The 9,156-nt window shown below is 42.8% G+C and overlaps 1 long non-coding RNA gene across 1 annotated transcript; it reads right to left on the bottom strand.

Moving 5' to 3' along the window:
• Positions 1–598: 598 nt before the first annotated feature.
• LOC131901729 (uncharacterized) lies at positions 599–8,642 on the bottom strand. The gene is made up of 3 exons (XR_009376857.1): positions 8,530–8,642; positions 8,384–8,429; positions 599–2,124 (listed from the first exon to the last, which is right to left on the bottom strand). It is a non-coding gene; the product is annotated as an uncharacterized LOC131901729 (long non-coding RNA).
• Between the last annotated feature and the right edge of the window lie 514 nt (positions 8,643–9,156).

The raw sequence follows: 9,156 nt of genomic DNA on the forward strand, positions 1-9,156 counted from the left end.
AAATATAGTTTGATGGTCCTTGGCATTCAGTAAGCATGTCCTCATCCTCCTATTCCTGCCTGCTCCAACTTAGATTGGGTTCATTGTAGATATAACCAACTACCTTATTAAATAAGAAACACAGAACCAATGCAAAGAAGAAAGCCAAGAGGTTAGAGCTAAGAGCTAAAAACCTGACCCTTCCTCCTGTGGTGGTCCTACCTTTCCGAACCAGAGCTACTTACTTCCTGTGTTAAAGTCTTTATATAGAGTTTCTGATCTGCCTTCTCATTGGTTGTAAACCCAACCACATGACCGCCTCATCATGGCCTGTCTGTATAGACCTCCAGGTTTTCCATGATTGGTATTGAGATTAAAGGCATGTGTATCCAATACTAGCTGTATCCCTGAACACACAGAGACTTACCTAGCTCTGCCTACCAAGTGCTGGGATTACAAGTGTACGCCACCATTGCCCTGCTTTCCTAAGGCTTGCTAATAGCTCTGACCCCCAGCCAACTTTATTTATTAACATACAAATAACATTTTTTTAAGAACTTTTTTTTTTAAGATTTATTTATTTATTATGTATACAGCATGTATGACCGCATGCCAGAAGAGGGCACCAGATCCCATTACAGATGGTTGTGAGCCACCATGTGGTTGCTGGGAATTGAACTCAGGACCTCTGGAAGAGCAGTCAGTGCTCTTAACCCCTGAGCCATCTCTCCAGCCCCACAAATAACATTTTAATACAAATAAAATATCACCATAGTTCATGAAGGTGGGAAACTGAGGCCAATGTGGAAAATGGGTAAGGTAACTCAGCTCCTGGAGTACAGAATGAGATGACCACGGTAGGGTTGCTCCATGGAGATGGAGCCCCCTGCCAGCTGCTGACCCAGCCCATCTGTCCTACCAATGCAGTGCACATGGGACACCCCAGAGGACTCTGGGAAAATGCTGCTCTCTCCTCCCCTTATCTCCTTTCAGCCTCTGACTCTGAAAGGGCCCTTTGTGACATCAACACAAGGTTACACACATTGTAGAGACTGGCCAGGAGAGCTTAAGGAGGAAGAGGACACAGAGCTCTGGTCAGTGACCACCAATGGCAAGGAGCACCTGAAGTGAATAAGTGAGAGCCACCAGCCTGGCCCTGAGCCAGCCCTCATCACAAGAGGAACAGTTAACACATAAATCAGAAGGATAATAAGTGTGACAATTGAGTTCTTGTAGACACCTCTCCCATCCTTAGGGGTGGGGTGTGTTATTGCAGGCCTACTGGGTCAACCCACCCAGTCCCTTCCACCACAAAGAACAGCTATGACCAATTGCTGGGTGTGCAGTCAAACGCTTCCTAGGAAATTAATGAAACCTATTGCAAACTGCCTTTGAGCTGGCACCACAAAGAGAATCCTGTAAACAGAGAAGTTCAGAGAGGTGTCTGAGTCAGATGCTAAAAGTGACAGCCTCTGTAGAACTACAGCCATAGCAAAAAGACCTGAGCAGGATGCCTGACCCCCAAACCCCCACTGCCCCTGACCTTAACCCTAGTTACAGAGAGAACCATGAACAACTACCACCAACAAGGAAAGGCTAATCAGGAAGGAACAAACAACTCCAGATGTTGTTCTGCTGAGACTAAAATGTTGCAATACCTAGTAGCAAAATAGCCAGCTAGCTCAGTCCAGATACCCAAACTAGGGCTTGAGCCAATCCCAAGTCTGTAACTATGCAGTTTTGAAGTAACCCAAGCCCCTTTTGTCTAGCCACTGTTAAAGCCCTCACCCCATGCTGCTCAGGATTTCTCCTGCTTTGTTTCAGCCTCAAATGGAGGGAGAGGCCCCAGTTAACTCACAATAAAGGCTCTTTTGTTTTTGCATCAGATTTGGTCTCTTGGTAGAATTTTGTGGGGTCCGGAGTTTGGGTACAACAATAGATGTATGACAGTGAAGTCTATGAGAGTGCCTAACGCAATCATGGCCCATTCCCTGGTATACATGGAGCCTTCTCTTTGGGCTTCAGTAAGTTTCAGGCATTCATGATGGCTTTCCTGTTCTCTGATATACTGGGCTGTGATGGGGGCAGGCTGCATCATCTTCTTTTCTACTTCCACTTGTGTGTTGAATCTGTCTTCAATTAGACCTACAAACAATAAAAATAGTGAATGTTCAGTCTCAAACCCCGGACAAATGGCTGAGGTGCCCATTTGACATATCAAAGCAGATGCTACCAATCAGATTCTCCCTGCCTCCTTTAGTCCCTTACCTGTTACAGGGTATGGTTGTCATACCCTCCTGCCCACCCTAAACTTCTCTAGCCCAGGGGATGGGCTGACATTCTCCCAGATGACCTTCCCTATATAGTCCCCTCATTTTGCTTACTCCTCTTTTAGGCCTTCTGGCTCTGCATCTGGTTCCCTGCTCTTCCTCTCTCTCCCCACCTCTCCCTCCTCACATGGCCAGGATCAGGGTCATGTCCACCCTGGACTCTCTCATATGTCCCTGCCTCTGGCTATGCTCCTCATTTTAGCTCCAATAAACTCTCTCCTCCACCATACCTAGGAACAGTCAAGTCCTTCCTTTTTTTATGGATCTTTTTCATTCTGCCGCAAGGTCACAAAAACACATTGTGGAGACTGGCCCGGAGAGCATATGGAAAAGGACACAGAGCTCTGGTCAGTGACCGTCAATGGCAAGACTGTCCATGGCAAGGAGCACCTGAAGTGAAGTAAACAAGTGAGAACCACCCAGCCCAGCCCTGGCCAGCCACCATCACTAGGGGCCATAGTTAACTTATGATTAAGGGTGATAAAAGTAGCAATTGAGTTCATTTAGCCACCTCTCCTATCCTTAAGGGCGTGGTGTGTTACTGCAGGCCCACTGTGTGGCTGGCACAATCCACAGACACACTCAGGAGCTTGTGGCCTCCATGCCCTGCACCAACCATTTCCCACAGGAAGGAAAACCAGGGCCAGGTCTTTAGGTAGTTGTTGTGAAAGAGTTAAACATGAGAAAGAGAAATGAGTACCAGTCCCAGGCCCCCAAACCATTAGCCTCAGCAGAAATATTCTTGTGATATTTCTTGTGTCAGCCTGTAGCCTCAGCAGAATAACTTTGTGACATTATCTGGGTCTAGCAGAACATCCTGTGGCTATGCTAGGAAGAAAAACAGCCCCCATGGAAAGTCCCCATAGCTGTAGTCCCCCTTCCCGGTGCAGATCTTCAAACTAGCCAGTTATGTATTGCCCCGAATCCTATGCTAATTTTGTGGGTTTTGCCTTTAAAAGATGCCTGCAATTACTGTTCAGGGATCCTCTCATGAATAGTGCAGAGGGCCCGTTTGTGCAAATGATCAAATAAAGCCTCTTGCTGATTGTATCAACTGGTCTGGAGTCTGGGTTTCTGGGGCGCCCACCTGAGAGGGTACTGCCTTGAGTGTGGGGTCTTTCAGTTGATTTCTGTCATCGGCACCCCCGTCATCCTCGTGTCCAACCTGTTCTTCCCATGTCCCTTCTCCAGGATGACCATCACCTCACAGGCTCTCCTGCTCAACTCCCAACTCTCCCACATCTCCTTACCCATTAATTGAACAGTGGGTAACTGACAGCTGTCCCAGACCCAGGTTCCCATTGTTGGTTACTCACTTTGCTGCAGGGGTGGCTTTCTCTGCTGCACAGAGATTCCCCTTGTAGGCCCTGCCCCTGGACACCTCTGACCACTGGGCTCCACACCCAGACTACTGTGGTGGCCAGGCCTGGTCCCTTGAGGCACATTGAACCCTCCCTCCAGCTTCACCATCAGACCCCATCCCCAACAATTCTCTAACAGGCACTCTACCCACTGAACCATATCTCCAAGCTCCCTCCACCAATTTTTTTTGAATCAGCAGATGAACAAGATAACATTTTCCACTGGGATGCCTATAACTAGAAGACACAGACAAGAATACACACTGGGGCTAGAAAGCTGTTTCAGCATTTAAGAGCACATGTTGCTCTTCTACAGGAACCAGGTTTGACACATAGAATCCACGTTAAATCAAGACTGTCTTTAGTTCCAGTCACAGGGAATCCAAAGCTCTCTTCTGACCTTCATGAGCAACGGGCATAAACACGTGTGCAGGCAAATGTAGATAGAGTTTTCCTGCCTGGCCCACAGTCAGGACAAATCTCTCTCACCTGCCCTCAGACCCGACCAAGTAAACACAGAGACTTATATTGCTTTCAAACTGTATGGCCGTGGCAGGCTTCTTACTAATTGTTCTTATAGCTTAAATTAATCCATTTCCATTAATCTATACCTTGCCACGTGGCTCATGGCTTACCGGCATCTTCACATGCTGTTTCTCATCGTGGTGGCTGGCAGTGTCTCTCTGACTCAGCCTTCCACTTCCCAGCTTTATTCTCCTCCTCGTCCCGCCTACACTTCCTGCCTAGCCAATGGCCAATCAGTGTTTATTGACTAATTAGCAACACATTTGCCGTACAGAACATCCCACAGCACTTTCCCCCCCTTTTTTTTTTCAAAAAGGAAGGTTTTAACCTTAACAAAGTAAAATTACATACAATTTGGGAATTTGGGAGTAGCTTCTCTTACTACTTCCTGCTGGAGGGGGGCGCTGTATCTTATGGGGAAACAAAGAAAATTTTAGGATCATGGAGTAGTCCGTGAGGATGTATCGTCTGAGCCAGTTGCCTTGAAACGGTTCTGGATGTTGGATTATCTGGGCCATGGTGTCATCGGGAGACCTTTCAAGGGGTCTTGGCTGGTCAAACCTGATGTATCTTAATCTGGAACAAATCCATAGCCTTTGGCTTTCTGTGGGAACAAAAGCAGAGACTCTTTTCCAAAGTAACATATCCTTATATCCAAATTTTGAAGTCAAGGTATCTTTAAAATATACATATTGGCATAACTCAACAGCTTTTACAATCAAATGTTTTTCTGCAGTTAAAAATCCCAAAGACAACACAATCCAGATTCTCTGTGTAATATTCATCTTCACGTGGCTTATTTTTTATATTAATTTTACTGTCTCTTTAAAGACTTTATTTTTTAAAACTATGTATTTGTTTCTATAACTACATATCACCTTTTTTGTCTTTTTCAAGCCTACGTATCTTTTACACACATTGTAAACTATTACATCTGAATCTGTCTTATTGTGAATCTATTGCTTTAAACAGCAGCAGCTGTGGCTGCTGGCTCCATCCACCTCAGCTTCCCAACATGGCCGTGGTACTTTACCACCAGCTTTGGGAGCTATCATGGGTATATGCTTTTATCCAAGCAGCTTGTAGTCCAGAAACCTCTTTTTTTTTGTTTTGTACCTGCAAAGGCTAAATCCACCATACAGCTTAATGTGCCACTTGTAGAGGTCTCATTCCCGCCATACTGCAGGTTGAGCACACACACCAGGAAGCCACCAGTAGCTCAAACCGGCAGCTGCCACTCATTTGAGAGAGACAATTAGGAAGCTGTTTTTAGCTCCGTTTTAGAATCTTTTTTTCTCAGATTTAGGTGGAAACTCTTGCCACCATGTTGGACACCATTTGTAGCTAGAGTTTTCCTGCCTGGCCCACAGTCAGGACAAATCTCTCTCACCTGCCCTCAGACCCGACCAAGTAAACACAGAGACTTATATTGCTTTCAAACTGTAGGGCCATGGCAGGCTTCTTGCTAATTGTTCTTATAGCTTAAATTAATCCATTTCCATTAATCTATACCTTGCCACATGGCTCATGGCTTACCGGCATCTTCACATGCTGTTTCTCATTGTGGTGGCTGGCAGTGTCTCTCTGACTCAGCCTTCCACTTCCCAGCTTTATTCTCCTCCTCATCCCGCCTACACTTCCTGCCTAGCCAATGGCCAATCAGTGTTTATTGACTAATTAGCAACACATTTGCCGTACAGAACATCCCACAGCAGGCAAAAACACTCATGTGCATAAAATAATAAAATAAATAAATCTAAAAATATTTTAAATAATAATAAGCACCAACTATTAATATGATGTTATCTAGATAAAAAGATGTAGCTGCTTTGAGAAGTAGCCAACCACTTTCCAAAACAGTAGAACACAGAACTATAGCGTGACCCAGCAGTTCTACTCAGAGATATATTCCTGATAGAACCTAGTTTACAAATGTCTATACCCTTATTCATCATAATGAAACAGTAAGAAAAACCCAAATGTTCATCAAATGATGAAAAAAATAAAATGGAGTCCATCCATACAGTGGAAGAGCACCTACATAAACAGAAATGAAGTACTGGTTCACACCAAAGGATGGTTGAGCCCTGAAAACACCGTAAGAGGGAGAAGTCAAACATAAAAGGCCACAAATGTGTGGCCCCATTTATGTGAGATATTTGCAATATGCAAACACATAAAGTAGAGCTGTAGCTGCCCAGAATAAGGGAAAGAAGAACGGGAGCAAGGTTTCAAGGCGACTGACATGTTCTACAGTCAGGCAGTGAAGGGTATAATCTTGTGAATGTTCTTAACACTAAACTGTACACACAAAATGGGGGATGTTATTGTTTAGGAAAAACAACAATTATGTAAAATTTCTCAGAAATATTATATTTCTAAAACAATTCACAGCTATTCCACTAATCCAAAAACAGATGGTAAAGAATATGGGTGTAAGCTGGGGGGTGGTTGTGCATGCCTTTAATTCCATCACTTAGGAGGCAGAGTGGGCAGATCTCTGTGAGTTCGAGGCCAGCCTGGTATACAGAGAGAGATCCAGGACAGGCACCAAAACTACACAGAGAAACCAAACCGTCCCTCAAAAACACCAAAACCAAACCAATCCAAACCAAAACAAAACCTTGGGTGTAAATAAAGAAAAAAAAGTGCCAGAATTCCTTAAATAAATAAATAAATATATATATATAGATATAGATATAGATATATATATAGATATAGATAAGTGAAGATCTTACTTTGAAGATACTTAAATGTGAAAGTTTATAGAAAAATATGCAAGTGTATTATCAACACTATGCCATATTCTGAAATAAGCAATGGCAACACTAACAGCAAGAAAGGGAGGATAGACAGAGGTATAATTTTACATTGTTAATTGTTATAATAATTGTATATGTATATAAGGTACAAAGAGATAATTTTATATACACAACAGGTAATGATTGTGGCTGCATTCCTGCTGAACCACACTTGGTCTCTCTCCAAAGAGTAGCACCTAGCCCTAATCAATCCTTGTTTAACCGATAACTTTTGTTTCTCCAGCCACTCTATGTGATTCTTGTCTGAGAGTCTCCTAAGGATACAAAGCCTATGCAAATCTTGGTTCAGGAAACTGGGAAAACTGTGGTTTTCCTGAGAAATCTAGGAATTTGCACTTGGATTTGAGGGAGCTCCTTTCAGGTTGTTTTGAGCATATGGAAATTAACTGGCTAAACTGTAATGGAGAGAAATACAAATGCCCTAGGTGAAGGGAAGGTGCTCCAGTCCTTCAAGGCTGGACTCCCCATGAAAGGCTAGATTCATTCTTAAAATGCCTCTGAGTCTTCTTTCCATGGATCCCAGTGAACCCACACACCCGAGTCGAGACAAACAGCAACAAGTGATTAAATCTATAAAGGATTTTCGTTTAGATGGAAGTTACTATTACAAGAACCTTGCTTTATATGTAATTTGCCATAATTATTTAAAGATGCACTCTAAGATAAAGATGACTATTTTAAGCTTAGAAGCAATCATTTCAAAGAAATGAAGAGGTATGGATTATAAGACATTAGTGAAGATAAGATAGAGTCCTGAAATCTAGTTAATTGAGATGAAAGCAGATACTTAGAGAAAGAACAGGTAGCAGTGAGGACAAATGGAAAATAATTTAGACAGAAAGCCATATACAAAAACTGGATCAGACATAAAAGATATAAAGAATTCAACCAAAACAGATTGTCAGATATGACCTTTTGAAAAACAGCAAGATCAAGCCATGCATGATAGAACACACTGAAAATCACTTATCTCCAAAAGAAAAAGAAAACATGAAAATGACAGTCCTGAACTCCTCAAACATGATGAGGTTACAGGAGTCAAGGAAAGACTGAAGACAGGTCACTGCAAAAGGGGGCCCTGAGAGACAAGGGGATGGTTGAGAGCACCTGTTGCTCTCCTAAAGGACCCAAGTTCAGACCCCAGCACCCCCATCAGACAACACACAAATGCCTTTAACTCCAGGTCCAGGGGATTCAATGCCTTCTACTGGCCTCTGTGGGCACCGCCCCCATACCCCGACCACACATAGCAAACACACAGAGAGACACACACACGCACATAAATAAACAAATAAATAAATCTTTTTAAGTATTGTAAATTAAAGAAATTTTAGATAGCAAAAAGTGTTTAATTTAGAAGTCTTACCTTTTGCTTTTCATCTGGACCCTCAGTTTGCTGTACATCTCTAGGACTTGATAAGGAAAACAGATCACACAGGCATTATTAGACAAAATAATCAACTAAGCTTAAGGAATTACATCAAGAATCCTACTCCCTTTCCATTTCCTCACCTGGAAGACACAGCATTAAACTCATCAGCAGTGGCAGAAATATTTCTCTGTTTCTACAGCTCTTCTATTGATATTACCAGCTTGGCAGAAAGAAAAAATAGAATTACACCAAGAGCTGTAAATAAAAAGCTTTCAGTTATATTTTTCCATCCTGCATTTGATTCATCCAAGAACCCCGGTTTCCTGGTAAGATCTTCATGAACAGTCTTTTTCTTTTGGACCAATATCCACCTCCCAAATCATGACCCAGAGACTTATTATTATTTTAGAATGCTCAGTACAGCTATAAACATATAAGATAAGGTCATAATGATCCATGGTATGCATAAGTAGTATATGCTAATAAAAGCATTTAAAATACAAAGGTCAGTGGCTTATGATGAATAGCACCCAAATTTGACCTCCAGTCTACATACACATGCACAGGAACCTACAAAAACATGCACCCACATGTGCATACAACAAACAAATAGAAATAAAACCTGTCTGGCAGATACAGTGAAATGGCATATGCAAATAAATACAACAACCCAGGCCAGGGGAACACAAGCTTGCAGATATCCTCTCCTTAGTGCTGCCACTGTCATACATGGTCTACTTTATTTTTGGTGCTGTCTCTGAGTCCAG

This window comes from Peromyscus eremicus, unplaced genomic scaffold, assembly GCF_949786415.1.
Source record: "Peromyscus eremicus unplaced genomic scaffold, PerEre_H2_v1 PerEre#2#unplaced_250, whole genome shotgun sequence".
Classification (NCBI taxonomy): Eukaryota; Metazoa; Chordata; class Mammalia; order Rodentia; family Cricetidae; genus Peromyscus; species Peromyscus eremicus.